We start from the raw sequence: 17,004 nt of genomic DNA, 5'->3' as shown, positions 1-17,004 counted from the left end.
GTCCTGCTTCCCGTGGGAGGAAGGGAGGCATCTGCAGGCCCGGGAGGGAGGTTGGGGTATAGGGCTGACTTGGCCAGGGCCGCCTCCCACTGTGGCTTCCTGTGGACTTGCTACTTGCCGCCTGTTCCCCTCTGCCCCATCTGTGTGATCTCCGAAGCTGAGAGGCTGGAGGTAGAGGTGGGCGGTGGGGGCTGGGCCCCCATGGATTGCCCTGAGGATCTAGGAGGATGTGCAGTGCCAGGAAGTGTGTACTAAGCCTTCTCTTCTCTCCCCTCTGAGCCCGGGAGAAGCACCTGTACTGCCTGAGCTTCTCTCCCGTGGTTGGGTGGGCTCGGGCCCAGGCAGGGTTTGGGGGTGAGCAGTTGGCGGGGGGTGGGCCCCCAGAAGCCCCTGGGTGGTCTTAGTGTGGTGAGAGGGGGCAGGGCAGAGGTTGGGGCACTCTCAGGGCTATGGGTCTGTGACCACGGAGGACCCCGCCCCCTCACGCGAGCCTCTCCCTGGCTCCCCCTCCGGGAGCTCCCTCAGCTCCCTCAGGCCTTGTGCTTCTGGTCACCAGAGAGGGGACCCTGGGAGCTATGCCTATCAAACATGTTACCGCTAGCTTCTATGCAGTGAATATGGGCCATATCTCCAAGTGACCCACTGAGGACACCATAGCGGGGCTGCCTCTGGAGCCCCTGAAGCTGAGGTGGGGAGGCCTGAGGGTCGGGATCCTCTTGACTGGAGCGGCTGGGCAGGCAGACGGGACCCCACGCTCATGGGGACTATTTCCTTCTCTACCAACCAAGGAGCTTGGGATCTGCCTGCTTGTGGTGACGGCTCATTGGGTAGCAGCCGAGGTGCCCAGCCCCCGTGTCCAGGGTAGATAGCGAAGCTTAGTCCTGCCCTGATTTTTGTAATGGGAGGGCCCCGGCCACCCCCTGAGCCACTGGCCACGGGCCGAGCCACACTGAGGCCACTGGCTTGTCCCGGGGAGGGATGAGGTGCCTGTTAGTCTCCCTACGGCCTCTGTGGGTCAGGAAACATGGGTCTCCCTGCCTCAACTTTAGGTCTGGGGTGGGTCTTTTCACATCTGCCCTTTCAGAGGCTCTTCTGGCCGGGAAGTAGCTGCGCATTTCTGGCTTCCCCCTTGGCGTCGTGGCAGAGGTCATCCTCATCATTTGTTGCATGGATGGAACAGAACTTTAGCACCAAGAGGGGGACTTGGTGGGCAGTGGCTCATAGGCTCCGTTGAAAAGAGCAGCAGAGCCCCCTTCTCGAAGGCAGCCTGTTCTTGGGGAAAGCTCCAGGCTGTGTCCTGGTGCCCAGCGCAGGTGTAGGCAGCCCTACCTTGGCCAGGCTGTTTGGGCCTTGTAGTAGGAGGATCTCGCCCCGAGTGGAGAACTGTACCAGAGGTCACCCGGCCCAGCCCACTGTCTAGGCTGGGGCCACATGGCGAGGGGCGGCAGGCCAGCACTCAGCTGGCCTAGCCCCGAGACGTTGCTGATGCTCCTACATGGTACTGTCCCGGGGCGTGTCAGCTGATGCTGCATGCTTGTGAGTTGTCCTAGCTGGATGGAGGGCTCTGGTCTGTGGCTGCAGTAGGATGTGGTCCTGGCTAAGCCGGGGGGTAGCTCTGCCAGAGCATGGCTGTCTCCCTTCTAAGCTCTTTGGCCCTGGGGCTGGGGATAGCTGTTTGGCCTGCTCAGTGCAGCCAGAATCCCCCTGGCTTGGGGCTTGATTTCTCATCCTGGCTGTGACTCCCAGGGAGGCTCAGCTCCTCTCTGGACCTTGGTTTCTTTCTGTAGAAGGGATTTCTCAGGTTCCCATAGGCTCCAGCATTGTGGCAGAGCCGGGCCGTGGCTACTGATTAACCAAACTGTGCCCTTGTGGGGTGTGTGACCAGCATGGCCCTTTCTTTCTCCAGGCCATGGGGCCGGGTGGCGGGGCAGGACATGCTGTGAATGACAGAGCTTCCTCTAGGGCCCTTCTGAGAATGCTTTTCCCTGTACCCTCTTCTGATGGGTTTAAATGTCCATGTGGAAGGGGCTTGGGCAGGACTCCCTGGATGTCCCTGGGGGTCAGAATTAGGAGTGCTGAGGGCCTATCTGGCAGCTGGTGTGATGGAAGACCCTGGAATTGCCAAATGAGGCCGTAGTTCCTTACAGCGATCCTGCCGTGTGTGTGTGTGTGTGTGTGTGTGTGTGTGTGTGTGTGTGTGATCATCACTGTTTCACAGATGGGAAAGCTGAGACTCAGTGGGTTCACGGGCCGTCCTAGGATCTCTCAGCCCAGCCCCAGGCCTGACCCCAGCTGCCACAAGTTTGAACTAAGATCCTTCCCACACTGCACGTGTGGGCAGGTGTGAGGACCGTGTGTGCCGGCTACCCACGTGCGCCGGTCTGCTCGCCAGGACAGGAGGGCAGCGTTCAGCTGCATCCACAGAGAGGCAGCTCTTCACCCAGAGCTCCTGGGGCCCCATCCCCGGTATGGAGGAGGCAGCTGGCTTGAGCGGCTCCTGCAAGGGGAGAAGAGAAGCTCCATGCTCTGTGCACAGGAGGGCTGAGGCATTTACTTCTGAGAGGGACATGCATTTGTTAGAGACAGGAGGATTTGGAAAAGTAGCAAGAAAACAAAAACACACGTCTAACCCAGTCCCCCAGATCCTGCTCTGAAGACTTTTCCTTTCTGGTTTTCTCCGCCGTTGCTTGAGTGTTTGGGCTGCTGGTTGTCTCGCCACGGGTTTAATGTGGAATCTGGCTTTTCTCGCTCAATGCTGCATCAGATGCTTTCCTCTCTTGGTCTTCGCAAACCTTGTTAGTGTTGATAAAACACCCCTTCGGGTGGGCCAACCAGAAGTTACGTACCCTTCGCCTGTTGCGGGACAAACACAGACGGTCTCCTGATGGTACGGGCAGCCTCGTATCCCCGGCGCTGGTTTCGGCGGGCGCAGGTGCAGCTGGTGTGGGGCTGTGGCTGGGGCTCCGAGTTACCTCCGTGGAAGTCACGCTGGGGGATGTGCTGCATGGTGCTTGGGATGGCCGTGTTGGCGGTGATACAGTGGGACTGGCCTTTGCTCAGCCCTTTCCCGTCTTGAAAACATCTCCAAGAGAAGGTGCATTGGTTTCCCGGGGCCGCCTCATTCCTTTATCGTTCTTGCCGGGTGTGTTCGCTTCTTCGTGTCTGCTGTTTTTCCTGAACCGAACACTTGGGCTCACTCACGTGGGGACCACCCTGGGGGTCAGCGCGAGCAGGTGGAGCGCCGACCTGCTTGTCTGGACGCGGAGCTCTGCCGATCTGGCCCCGGTCCCGGCCACGCACCGCTCGCTCTCTTCAGCCTCTTTCCTGCAGAGCCGTCCTGTGACATTTCATCAGAGTTTTTGAGGAGTGGGGACCTGCCAGGTGTTTGGCTCTGTCTCACGTTGCCTCAGGATTGGAGTCGGTGTGTGCGTTTGGGGCAGGGACCACGGGTGGGGACGCCGAGGGGTCGCACGTCTGGTCTGGAGGCACCTGGCTGGTCCCAGCAGACTTGGATCTGTTGGGTTCTGAGGTTTCCGGAAGGACGCCCCCCCCCCCCCCCGTGAGGCGAGAGCAGTAGATCTTTGTGGCTAATAGATAACCCGTGGGGGCACGTTGAGGCGGCGGTGTCCCGGTCCTCACTGGACCCTCGTGTGCCGGGCTGGCATCTGCTGGTTGTCACTCTGGCCTGCGAGTGGGAACTTCTGGCTCCCTCTTCCTTCCACACTTAGCAGTGGGCGTTCTGCCAGGAGGGCCTCCCCCCGCTCCACGGCGGGCGTGTGTGCATGTCGTTTTTATCAGTGTGGACACAGGGATTCTTATTTTATCCAACGTGGTCGTAGTCCCCAGCTCTCGTTAGGATCGTCATGGTCACCTTGCCTGGGACAGACTGCTGGCTGCAGGCCAGAGAGGAGAGGGAGTTGGAATTTGACGTGTCCTCATAGGGTCAGTGTGGGGCCCGGGGCGCCCACTCTCGTCCTGGCCAGGCCACGGGTTGGGGCAGATACTCTGGGGTCCCTGGTTCACCCCGATGTCGGAAGGGGAGGTTGGACAGGCGGAGCTTGAAGCCCTCTTTGTCCTGACCCCCCTTCGAGCTCCCCTCGGGGCCCCCCTCCAGGCCTTGTGCTGTTCTTCTCCTGAGACCTGGAGTTGGCTGTGGGGCAGTCCCTGGTGGCTGGCAGTCACCTGTCACCCGTGGGAGTGATGACACATTCCTTAGTGCCCCACCTCACCCCGCTCCCTCCCTTCCTCATGGCTCTTCACCAGCTGGGGGGGTGGGGTTTTCTCTGCAAGACGGAGGCCTGTTTGTTTATTCTAGTTAGTAACCAAACGTTGAGCTCACCCTGGCACCAAGTCTCCTGACCTTCGGGTCTGTTCTCATTCCTATCTTCCTTCAAGAAACACAGCTGCGTGGGCATGTGCATGCAGCAGTGGCCCGCGCCCACCACGCCCACCACGCCCACCCATGCCTACCTGGGCCGGAAGGACCCTTGGAGGCTTTCAACTTCCTTGTTGTACAGAGTGGTGTTCCGGTCCCAGAGAAGGCAGGGGCAAGAGGTGACACAGCCAGAACTGGAGCTCAGGCCCTCGGTGCTCCGAGTGCGTCCCTGACGGCAGGTGCCTGGGTGTCCGGGAGGCCTTCTTACAGTGACCAGCTTCCCCGGTCACGTCTCCCAGCCCCAGGTGGGTGTTTGACCCTGTGGAAAGGGCTAACGATTCCTGCTGTGTCTCAGGGCGGGGGGCTTCGAGGATCAACAGCAAGGTGCAAGGGTGTGAAGGTTGCTAACTTTCCCCGGGCATCAGGAGGCTTGGTGAGTGCCGCACCCCTGCAGCGACGGCTAAGGGGTGTGCTCAGTGCCCTGTAACTGGACTCGGCCTGGGTCCTGGGCTGCCGAGGCTGGCGGGGGCTGGGGGGTCTCTCCAGCAGCTCGGTCTCCGCCAGAGGCGCCATGGGAGAGCTTTTGTGGGGGGCCAGCCAGCACTCCTTCAGCAGAGGGGTGCAGGAGGAGCAACACTGGCGAGGGCACTGCTGGGGCGTTCAGGCAGGAAGACAGTAGGGACAGGTTCATGGAGCAACAGGAACAAGACTGCTCTGTGGTCCCAGATGGCGGGGGAGGTGGGGTCTGCCTACAGGTGCTCAGCACGCAGTCACAGAGTTGCCAGGTGCCACCTGGAGGGGCGCCCAGTGTGGGCTTCCTCCAAAGGATAGCTCTGAGAATGAGGCCTCCGTCTAAGATAGTGATGCCCAGACCCCAGGGGAGTCCCTTGCTCAAGTGTTAGGAGGGGATTCGAACTCCAAGCTTGTGATTAGAAAGGCTGTGGGGGGACTGGTGAGAATTGTCAACTGCCCTCCAAATTCCTGAGCTGCCGTGGCATGGCCTGGGTATTCCAGAATCCTCCTGGCAGCCCGTGAGGGGGCATCACTCCTTCCTTTACAGATGGCGATGCAGAGGCTCAGAGACGTTGGTTCCCTAGTGCGAGGTCACACAGCTGTGAACACGCAGAGGCCCAACTGACCCCCCTCCTCTCCTGACCTTTGACTCCGGCTCTGCCAGGGGAGGTCACTCTTCCACTGAGGGTCCCTGCCCCGGCCCGTCCTCAGTGGCCAGGGGTAACCAAGTGCCTGGCCCGCAGGACAGTTGGCTTTACAACCAAAGGGGACTCCGTGTTTGCTTCGAATACCCTACCAGTGTGCCGTGACTCAGTCGGATTCACGCTCCACTTCCCAAGGTCTGTGGTGATAGCCAGCCTTCGCTGGATCTGACAGCGAGGCAGGTGTTGCGGGCCTGGGTGAGCCCGTGGAGGTGGGCGAGGCATGCCATGCAGGCCATCCTGGTGGCCTGGAAGCCCCGGCTCGCCACTCCTTCCCATCAAGGTCCTGCCGTCCGCGCGTGGGCAGTGGAGCCGACGGGCTGGTTTTGCTGAGCGCCCACTGAACGCCCAGCCCTGTGCCAGGAGCTTTCGGACCTGCTGCCTCGGTCAGACCTCACGGCAGCCTCCCAAGCTCGGTTTTTATCCCATCTTTAAGTGACACGCAGGCTCTGCGGGCCTAGGCGGGTCAGCTAAGGTCACGGCCTGCCTCTTGGTTCCTGTGGCTGCCGCACATTGGCGTCTTGTCTTCGGTTCCCGAGGTGAGCAGTGCTAAGTCCAGGCGTCAGTGGGCTACGCTCTTCCCCGGGCGCCTGAGGGGAGGCTCTGCTCTCCTGCCTTCTCCAGGAGGCACTGCTCGCTAGCGGCCCCTTCCCCATCTTCCGAGCCAGCAGCCAGCTTTCCCTCTCTGCGTGGTCAATGACACCGCCCTGTGACTGCAGCGGGGAACGCCCTCCCATGCTCCGGGACCGGGGTTCAGGTGTGGGCACCTTTGGTGGGGGGGGGGACGGTCGTCTGCTGAGTACATGTCACTGGCCCAGGCTTCGATCTTCATCCCCAACGAGTCCCCTGTGACGTCACATGGGGAAGTCGAGGCCATGTGGGCGGTGCTGCCGGGGCTGGGACCCTTGACCCCTGTCCTCCCGCACACCACTCTGCCTCTCCCTGCAGGACCCTGGGCGGCGGCGGCCATGTGCACACGGCTGGCCTGGTTCTTTCCCTTTGCGACAAGCAAAAAGGCTTGGAAGGGGTTGGGCCCTCCGGCTGCTGGAGGAGCACCACCTACCTCCCCAGGACTTGGTGGGGGGAGTGGTGGCACCTTTAAGCGGGTGATCCTTTGGTCAGTCTTCATCCTGCTGGGGTTTTATGTGCAATGGGAAATGCGGCTTGCTGTCCCCATGCCAAGAGTGTGTCATTTCTAACTGGGTGGGTCCTCACTGCCCCACCTAATTGCAGGGACGCTCGCTGTCTTGCAGGGGTTCTGAGTTGTGTCGCCCCCGTCCTGCCCTGAGAGCCCCCTGGGTCATTTGGGACTCTCGCCCCCATTTCTCAGGGGCCTAAAAGGAAGGGGCTTATCCAAGGCCACAGAGCAGGTGGGGCAAAGGGGCCTGCTCTTGTCCCCTAACTGTGCAGGAGGGCGACTTCCGCCTGTCAGCCTCTCCATCCTGGGGACCTCTCCCCTCCCTGTGGGCTCCTGACCTGCCGGGGTTGGACTCCTCCCAAGGGGTGAGGGTGGCACTCAAGGAGCCCGTGGCCAGGGGTGTGTGGGGGTCTTCCGGAAGCAGCCTGGTCACCGGGAGCCAGGGAGGGGGTGTGCTGACATCAGGGGTTTGCAGTGTCTTTCCTGGAGGGTCTGTTGTGCCGCCCTGTTTTCCTTTTACTTAAAAAGCATTATTTTTTTTTGTTAGGAATTCTATAAAAAACAACAAGCTTGGACAATAATGAGACAACTGTTTATTCCACTGCCTACCTTTGTCAGATTGTCAGCAAGAATGCATGTTAGTTCCAGAGCCTTTTCTTTTCAAGAAATAAAGTGTTACGGGTGGAGACGAGGTGCCCGTGTGTGGCCTCTCTTCCCTCCCCCCCAACCCCGAGAGACGCTCAGCCTGGAATTCAGGGCCCATCATTCTCCTGCAGAGCTTTTTACTTCTCTTGTCGGTCACAGATCCATGAAGGATGTGTGATGATGAGACTTTGCAGGAACGATGTCCTCTCTACATGTGTCCCTCAGCTACTTGCCCCCTGTGTTTTTGAGACCTGTCCTCATTCATACCTCTAGCTCTTTTGTTTCTGCCTCTACTGTTTTGTTGTTGGTTGAAACCAGTTTATCCTGTTTTCCAGGAAGACATTTGGGGGTTTCCAGTTGTTCCGCAGCAGCTGTAGCCGGTGCTGGGGATGCGCTCTTGCATCGTCTCCTCCCGCGCCTGCGCTGGGCTTCCTCCGGGGCGCCTGCATCTTCTAGAGCAGGGAGCCACGCCAGGCTGCGCTCCGATCTGCTGCGTCAGTGGGCACCCCGCGTCCCTGGGTTCTTCAGCGCTCGCCATCGCCAAGTTCCCATGTGACACTCTGCTGTCTTCTTGTCTTCATTTGCATTTCCCTGGTGACGCCCACAGTCAGGCATCCTCTGGCAGATTTCCGCCTGTGACTCACCTCCGTGGAGCCTTGGCTCCACATCCTCACGTATTTCCTTATTGATTTGTAGGAGTTCAGTGTGTATTCCGTGCGACCCTCTGTCCGCTCTGGGCCGGACTTGCGCACAGCCCTTCCCGGACGGCAGCCGTTCTCCTAACGGTGCCCACGGATCCGCCGTCCACTGTCGGGCGGGGCTGTAATGCTCACACAGCCTTGACAACCTTTCCCTTGATGGTATGTTCTTTTTGTGTCTTGACCGAGAAAGCCTTTTTACCTGGAAGCAGAAGTTGTTCTTTTTAATAACTGCTGCACTGAGACAAAATTCACATGCTTTATATGTGTATATAGGACAGTGTACAACTCTGCGTTGTTGGGTCTATTCACAGAGTTGCACAGCCGTCAAAACTAATTCCAGAGCGGGCGCCTGGGTGGCTCAGTTGGTTGAGCGACTGCCTTCGGCTCAGGTCATGATCCTGGAGTCCCGGGATCGAGTCCCGCATCGGGCTCCCTGCTCGGTGGGGAGTCTGCTTCTCCCTCTGACCCTCTTGGATCTCGTGCTCTCTCTCTATCTCATTCTCTCTCTCAAATAAGTAAATAAAATCTTTAAAAAAAAAAACAAACTAATTCCAGAGCATTATCATCACCCCAGAAAGAGGCTGTGCCTGATCATTGTCATTACCCAATCCACCTTCCCCTTGGCCCCTGGCACCACCGATCGACCCTCTGTTTCTGTGCATTTGTCTTTTCTGGACATTTTATGTACATGGAGTTCTACAGTATGTGGTCTTTTGCGATCGGCTTCTTTCCTGTAGCGTCAGGTTGTTAAGGTTCATTCTACATGTTGTAGCATGTGTCAGAAAGGCCCCAATTTTAAATTTGTTCTTTCACGTAGAACCCTTCTGACCCTGTTGGAACTGCTTTCCGTGTGTGGTGTGAGGTTGGGATCAAATTTTGTTCTAGAGAGTGGCCAGGCAGTTGCTGCAGATCTGCTCATGAAACACTCCGTCTCTCCCCGACGTGGGCCACATGGCAGGTGTGCAAGCTTCTCTGGTTTCCGTCTGCCCCCTTCTCCCCACCCCCCCCCCCCCACGTGGCTTTGGTGTCTTTCCATGGAGTCCATTCCACGTGGAGCTCTCTGGACTCCCACCATCCTGCAATCACACCACGTGGCTCGTGATAATTCTTGTTTTCACTGAATCAGTGAAGCACTGACCAGACGTGACGCTGCTACCCGAGGTAACCGCCTGGAGCCCCGCACCTTCTCTTGCTCCTTGGAGCCTTGGAGCCCCACCGTTGCTTCTCATGTATAGGGTGAAGTGCTTGCCGAGACCAGAACTCCCGCCTCACCTCCGGCTCCCCCGTGTCTGGGAACAGGGGTCCCCTGGGTCTGATGACCCTGCCACACCTAGATTTTCCCAGTTTCCTGAGCTGGCCCCACTGACCACACATTGCCACCTCTGCACGTGGCTGGAGTCCCCTGGTGTCCTGCCCCCACCAATGCCTCCCCACTGTTCCTGCCTCCTCTGAAGGACAGTTGGCCCCATCACACCAGGGCCTGGCACTCAGTAGACATCTGCTTGACATCGAATGATAAAAACAAAATCCCTCCTTCCTGAAACTAGTGTATGTCTCCCCTTCTTGCTACCGAGGGGCTTGGTGCATAGATTTTGGGGCTCAGTAAATACGGTGTTCCCAGCCTTGCGTGTGTGTGTTAGAGTCTCCCGGAGGGCGTCTAAAATGCATATGGACATTCAGGCACCTCCCCTGGAGTCTAATACTGTTGGTCTCATGGGGGAAGAGATCAGATGTTAAAAGGTCCCCAGGGAGTATAGATGGAGCCATGCTGAGAGCCACTGGGCCAGGTGTGACTTGACCTCGGTGTGGCTAGGTGACCCTGCCAGGCAGGCTGGTAGACTTCCGTTCTTTGCCTCTACCCGTAATTTCCAATCATTCAGAGTGAAATCCGGGTTGCTGGGGGAGGAGACTGTGAAAGTGCCCCGTTCGTTTCTGGGCATGAAATTAACAGGAAGGAGATTCTTTTTCCCCTCTTCTCCTCTGGCTGGAAACAATGGCACAGTTTCAGTTGGAATTGCCAGGTTTCTCAAGCGCCAGACGGAGAAGTGAGGTTGAGTGTTTGGGCTGAGAACACCAGAGGCTACCAGGCAGATCCAAACTGGGCCCGTTCTCAGTCAGCTAAGTTGGACACAGCCCCCTTGAGATTGCAGTGTAGGGGGGGCCTTGTGGTTTTCCCTGGAATTAAAATGCCAGGCACCCCCGAGGCCCTGGGTGCTGATCCACTGGGATCCCCGGAGCTTTGCATGAAGCACACAAAGGGGCAGATAGGTAGCCAGGGGATGGCCATGGGTCTCAGGAGAGGCTGAGTGGCCAGCATGGAGAGATACCAGTTTTCTTTAATACAACTGTTTGGTTTTCTCAGTGCCAGTTTTCTTTCTTCTGTGGATGGAGAGGGTGGGGCTCCTGTTTGGCCATTCCATTTCATCTCTTGAGTTGGTGGGGCGGGATTTAAGGTTTCCGTGATCCCGCCTGCCTTGGTTTGGAGGTGGAATCAGGGGAGTGGCCGGGTGCCAGCCTCTTGGCCCAGAGGCTGCTGGGCGAGTGTTTTCACTGTATGACATGGGGCTTGATACTTAACCTCTCTGAGGCTCAGGCTCCTCTTCACTCAGCAGAGATAGTAATAACAGGGCCTCCCTCATCAGCTTGGTGTGAGGATTACAGGGGGTGACGGCTGGGGTTTTGCTAGATGCCTACTGGCACCTAGCAGATGCTCGGTAAAATTTGTGTGGCCAGTGGGAGAACAGGTTCCTTTCTCAGTGCCCTGCGTGGACGTGAGAACTCTGTCCTACATCCAGGGCTTGGAAGTCGTTTGCTGAGCTTGTGGCTGGCTGCCTTGGCCCGGGCCCCTCTACAGGCTCAGGTGGGAGGCCGAGCAGAGGAGGGGGCAGCAGGGGCCAAGGTGCCCAGCCCTCCCAGCCTCCCTGGCTCAGTGTGGCCACCCCTGGGAGGTGTCCTCACGGGAACCTGATGTTCCCCTGATATGCCTCCCTCAGCCCTCTCGTCCTCATCCATAAATAATACGTGTCTCACATTTAGCCCGCACCTCCCGGAGCCGCAGTGTATGCCAGGAAGCAGACGCTAGTGGGGATCGGCTCGGATGCTCCTGAGCCTGCCTGCCACCGTCCCACCTCCGTGGCTTTGCTCACGCTGTACCCTGCTCAGACTTGCCTTCCATTCCCACTGCACTGATATGCCTGTCAGAGTCCTGCTTGCTCTTCAAGGCTCAGCTCAGATGCCACCTCCTGCAGGAAGGAGCCCTTGATTTCTCCCTGTCAGCACATCCTTGCCCTCTGCCCCCTCCCCCAGGCTGTACTTCTTCACTCTTTCCCCTTCAGCAAATGCGGTTATTCCTGCAGCTCCTTCATTAGGCGGAGGGACCCTAACAGAGGGGGGCCATGCCCTTGGACAAGCAGGTGTGGCTGCTGGTCCTGCTGGTGCCTGGCTCTGTGAGCTTGGGCGGACCCATTCACTCTGCGAGCATCCTTCCCCTCCTCTATAGGCCAGGCTTTCTGCCACCCTCCTGGTGGAGTCCCCGGGAGGGGCAGAGTGAGTGCACTGCACTGGGGTCGGAAGCAGCTTCTCGTGCCTCCTCACCTATGTCAGGAGCCTTCAGCATTCCAGGGGCTTCTATCCAGCACAGGATGCCCAGCAGAGGCCCAGGGCCCAGGGTGTAGGTGGGCCTGGGGTTAGAACATGCTCCAAGTCCTTTAAGGAGACGGACCATTTCCAGCTTCTACTGGATCGGTGTCTGGGGCCTTGTCCAGGGACACCCCAAAGTGCCCTGTGTCAGGGGTGAGGGCAGCTAAGCGGGCGGCTCCAAGACCTGCTGAGCCTGGCTTGTGGGCAGGGTGGGGGGACAGAAGCCACTTGGGGACTGAGCATGGGCTAGCAGGACCGGGTCCCGCAAGAAGTGTGGTCTTTGCTGCTTTCTAGAGCCCAGGGCTGCACTGAGCCACTGAGCCAGAGGGAAGGCAACGCCTCTGGAGAGAGAAGCGGTGAAACCAGCTTATGGGGAAGCAGATGCCCTCAGGAGCCACGTCCATCCGCTGGGGGCAGAGATGGAAGCCTGGAATGATGAGGGAGCTTCTGTTTGATGAGGCCCTTCTGCCCCGATGGAGCCACCGGCCCTGGCGCCGACCCCTCTTAATGAAGTGGAAGGAGGAGAGAATTGAATCACTGGAGTGGCAGTGTGGAAATGTCAGCCACCCCCACAGAGGAGGCCCTAGGCGGGGTGCTGCTGGGTCTCCTGCTAATGACCTGCCACAAAGCTGCCCGTCCCCAAGACCTTGTGGGCAGCCCCGCTCAGCGGGAGGAGGCTGGAGGCTTGGAAGGGGACGCAGCTGGTGGGTCAGGCCCAGTGTGTCACTGTGCGTCATCATGCAGCCCCCGCCTTCCAGCCCCCACTTCTTCCTCTGGGGGGAGGGGGCCGTACTTTCTCCTAAGCGGTGACAGACATGACTGGAGCTCTGCCCAGATCCCCGTGGCACTTCCTGCTTCTGTGTCCACTGCCCGCGTCACCTGCCGGTACCTGCCTCTCTGCCTGGGAGCCCTTCCTGTGCACTCTCCGGCGGGGCAGTGCTGGGGCTTTAGCACCTCTGTCCCCCCACAAGCAGCCCCCCTCGTGAGCCCTGGGGCAGGTAGGGGTAACTCCGAGACCCCCGGAGTCCCCCAGCAGACTGAAATTGCTTTCACCCGCGCCTTCTGTTCCCCACCTCACCTCCCGCCTCCCCTACCTGGGCTTCCCAGGGTCACCCCCCTACGCTGTGCATTGCCCCTCAGTCCCCTGCCTCACCCCGACTAACACGCGAGCACCTGGTGTGGCCGGCCGTTGCTGCTGAGGGACATTCTGAGCAACACTTGCTCTTTGCACCTGGGATGCTCTGCCTTCTGTGTCTTTGGCAGTCCCTTGTTGGGGTGTTCTGTGTGGGGTGTGGGTGCTGTGTTTCAGGCGGAGTACCTGCTGCTGGTGGGAGCTTGTAGGATAGAGAACTGACCCGCCAGCAGGATGCGTTCCTGTTAGGTCTTCAGGCTTTTCCTGAGCGAAAAGGCTTCTCCTTTTGCCTAGTGCAGAGTTGGTGAGGAGGGTTTCCAGGGCTGATTGGATGTGACCTCCTGTGGCTCCCATGTTCTTACCGCTTGGACTAACAGGGAGGCTGAGGCCACACTGCCTACCTGGGGAGGCTATCAGGCTGGGGGAGATGTGACCCAGCCCCAGACTCAGCCTCTGAGAAGGGAGGGTAGACTGATGGTCTGCACCCGTGAGGGGAGCTTGCAGACCCGCGGGCTCCGTTGAGTCTCTCCATCTGCGGGCTGGAGAGCCCTCCCCCATCCCTGGGGAACACAGGATCCTCAAGGAGGCCGAAGCTAGGGCTGACGTTCTGGCTCTCGGAAGCAAGAATGTTGCAGGCCCTGACCCCTTGCCGCCACCCCCTCTCCCCCAGATGGAAACTGGATTGTGAATCCTCCAGAATAGGTCCGGCGGGGGGGGTGCTGGGGAAGGTCTGAGGGGACACATTGGCCAGCCCATCCTGGGGTCCCTTCTGTAGTCACCTCCTTCATTTTCCCTGCAAGCAGCCAAGCCGGGAAATGACGCATACCTCCCTTGGGGCCCCGTTCCTCACCACTGCAAACCCTGGGATTAATTTAATTACACGCTCATCTCCGAGAGGCTGGGGCTCAGAGGCGCCCAGCGGGATCACGAGTTGCCCAGGGCTGCTGGGAAGGATCATCCTCCCAGGGAGCCAAGCCCTCCAGGGCCTCCCACCCCTGCCCGAGAAGGCCCATCTTGCAGCCACCCTGCCCTGCCGCAGGACACCTGCTCTGACCCACAGGCGACATGATGTCTGGCTCCTGGGCTCCTGGCGGGCGCAGAGCCTGGTCTGGGGAGTTGAATGTAGCAGAAGAAGAGGAGGCTTCTCTGGGACATGCGGGGGGCAGCCTCAAATCCTCTTCAGATCCACTGGAATGGGCAGACTCAGGCTGGCCCCAGGCCTCGGGAAAGGCCCCCGCACCAGAGCTGGGAGAACTCTGATGGGCCACGCTTCTGCTTCCGTGGTGTCAGTGGGTGGCTCGGCACTGTGCCAGTGCAATAATTTAATCCTTTCTCCTTTTTTTTTTTTTTAAATAAACGAAAGATTTTTTTTCCCTATTTTGGAAGTAGATTATTTGAAAATTAGCAAGAAGGGGTGTGAATGAATAAAAACTCCCTTGTTCTCTCATGTGAACAGCGCCACCATCAACATTTCCACGTGCCTCCTTCTGGAATTCACTTCAACACAGATATTTTTAAACGTTGAGAGCAGTTCTACTTCTCATTTTGTGTCCAGTGCTTTCCAGTGGCGTGTGAAGGTTTTTCCTTATTGTTGAGAAGAGAAACCCTTCCTAAACATCCTTTGAATGACAGGGTATACCCCTCTGCTTCTCCTGGACAAATAGTTATTTCCATTTCTGGCCGCCGCTGCTACACCATCTTTATAATTAGAATTCATTCTTTAGGATAGATTCCATTGGAAGTACTGGGTGATTTAAAATATTTCAAGGCCTCCTCTCTTGTTTGGAGATTAGAAAGAAAAGTCCACCGAAGCCTGGTGGTGTGAAGTGGACTTTGTTCTCTGTAGCTGCTTGGAGTTTGGGGCAAACGGAAACTGGCGGGTTAAGCGAGGACAGCACCTTGGCCGGTGTCCACGTGTGGCCTCTGAGGGAGGACAGCCGGCCCGTGGGCCCTGAGGTCTGGTCCTGACGGCAGTGGGTGGGCAGGTGGGCTGCTGTTGGGTCATTTGTCGCCCATAGCATTGCCTCTGGCCCTGGCCCTGGCCCCACTCTGTTCTCCTCTCTGCCGTCCTAGGGAGTGTGGCAGACCCCGCTGGGGCCGAGGACGCTGAGGCTGGCGGGCACATCTGCTGACTCCATCCTGCTCCACGACTCTGACTGCAGTCTGACCAAGAAAGGAAACGCCGGGAGCTCCCGGTTGACCCCAGAGAAATTGGCAGAGGGAGCTAGAACTGTCCCCATACCGGGAAACTGGGTGTGGGGGCAGGGGCCCCCCTTCCTCTGACAGTGAGCGAGCTGATGGCCTGGCTGTGCATAGGTGACAGGTCCTCTCCTGAGTTCGGGGCTGTGCCTGGCAGCGCGGGCCCACGGTGGGGGCTGCGGTGAGTGGCGGTGGGGGTGGCTTGTCGTGGAGCCGAGGACTGGGCAGTCGAGCGTCCCGGAGAGAGAGGCTTGCACAGGAACCATGTCTTCTTTCTGGGACCCGTGCCAGCTTCTTTCAACCGCATGGCGCTGTCAGCTCTGCTCAGAGCAACCAGGCACTTGGGGTCCTGAGCACTGACCCGCAGGGGGAGCGGGATGGTGGGGAGAGGGTCTGGCGGGGCCCAGCTCACCCACCAGCAGGTGGGAGACACTGGTCCTCTTGGCCTCCTCATCTGGAAAGTGGGGCGGATGCCTACTGGACCCTCCCCAGGTGGGTGGCGGGTCTCCCCCGCCCTCCACTGACCCCACCCAGGGTCAGACCACGCAGGGGTCCGCTAGTTATTTGGGTCTCCTCGTCTTAACGTGTGAGGATGAGAGAGCTGGAAGGATCTTTGTAGTTTTTGCCCACTGTTTCCCAGTCGGTGTTCCGGGGAACCCTTCCTGCTGACAGCATGAGGACCCAGAGAGGTGGGGAACCCAGGCTGCACCCCAGCTCCGTCCCAATGCCCAGAGGGGCCTGGCACACCCTGAGCCATCAGTCCTGTTGGCATGGGAGTGATGTGGGAAGGGATGTAGGGAGTGTCTGTCAGTCCCGGCTGGTTGAGCATGAACTGAGGCAGGAGGGCAGGGGGCAGGCCCAGGGCACGGGCTCTAGTGACCACCAGCTGAAGAAGGGTGTGAGGAAGGCCTTTGTACAGCTGCGGCCGCCGGGCTGGCCAGGGTCCCCTGCCTGGGCAGGTGGGATCTGCCCAGCGCCGGGCACGCACGCGGGGTCCAAGTGGGGAGGCCCTTGGGGTCACCCTCCTGGGGTCCAGCCCCCCTGTCGCTGCTGCCCTGAGTTGTGCCGCGAACAAGCCCCTTCACGTCTCAGAACCTTGATTTCCCGGCTGTCAAAGGGAGCTCTGCAGAGCTGGGGGCTCGGTGAGGTGGCGTGGGGAGCAGCAGGAGCCCCCCCACAGCTGCCTGGTAGTTACCAGTGCCATCCCCAAGGCTGAGGGCGGCAGGTCTGGTGGGGAGTGGCCCTTCTCCCTCTCCAGAAGGCCGGCATTCCTGAGAGCTGACTGCTGCTGTCTCGGGCAGGAGGAGCTGGTTGTGTAATTCCCCAACAGCTAGTGGGTGGGCCTGGCCGCCCCCCATTCCCGTCACGGGCTGGGCTGATGCTCCTGGGCCTGGTCCAGGGCTGGGTGGGCGGAGCTCTGAGGGTCCTTCCCCTGTGCTTGGAGAACAAAGCACCCCACGGCGGGCAGCTCAGGGGGCAGAGGGGCACCTGTGTGTGAAAGCTGGGGTAGCCTCAGAGAATGGCCTTGCCAATGGGCAGGCCCAGGCCGAGCCCCAGGGGAGGGAGGGCAGGGCATTCTGGGGAGGGGGCCTCCCGCTGAGCACCAGTGGGGGAGGGGCACCACATCCGTGTCCCCAGGGGGCCGGGCTCATGGGCTATGCCAGCTGTGTGCTGGGGTGGGCAGATCTTCATTTTCCCACCGGTGCATGATAGTCCAGCTTGTTCTCTGACAGCACCCAATCCCCTTTAGCCCGCCCCGGTGTGTTAAAAGTCCTGTGGGGTCCGTCTCCCAAGGCTGCAGTTTCGAGAGGTGGCTTTGGTCGGAGGTGTGGTGACTTCTGAGCTAAAAGGCTGGTGGTGTAACCAGTGGAGACTCTGTCCTGTCGGGGGCAGGTGGGTGCAGTAGGGGGAGCAGTGACTGGCCCAGTGGATGGCATGTAGGCCGGTGTCTGGGCCATGTG

At 59.3% G+C, this 17,004-nt stretch overlaps 1 protein-coding gene across 8 annotated transcripts in view; it reads left to right on the top strand.

Moving 5' to 3' along the window:
* CCDC85C (coiled-coil domain containing 85C) overlaps positions 1–17,004 on the top strand; it is a 74,395-nt gene that overhangs the window by 36,903 nt on the left and 20,488 nt on the right. The window lies entirely within an intron of this gene.

The sequence above is a fragment of the Callorhinus ursinus genome, unplaced genomic scaffold (assembly GCF_003265705.2).
Source record: "Callorhinus ursinus isolate GAN/ISIS: 27379988/994484 unplaced genomic scaffold, GSC_fseal_2.0 scaffold8, whole genome shotgun sequence".
Taxonomy (NCBI): domain Eukaryota; kingdom Metazoa; phylum Chordata; class Mammalia; order Carnivora; family Otariidae; genus Callorhinus; species Callorhinus ursinus.
Note: the sequence above shows the minus strand (reverse complement) of the source record. Positions and strands in the feature narration are given on the sequence as shown.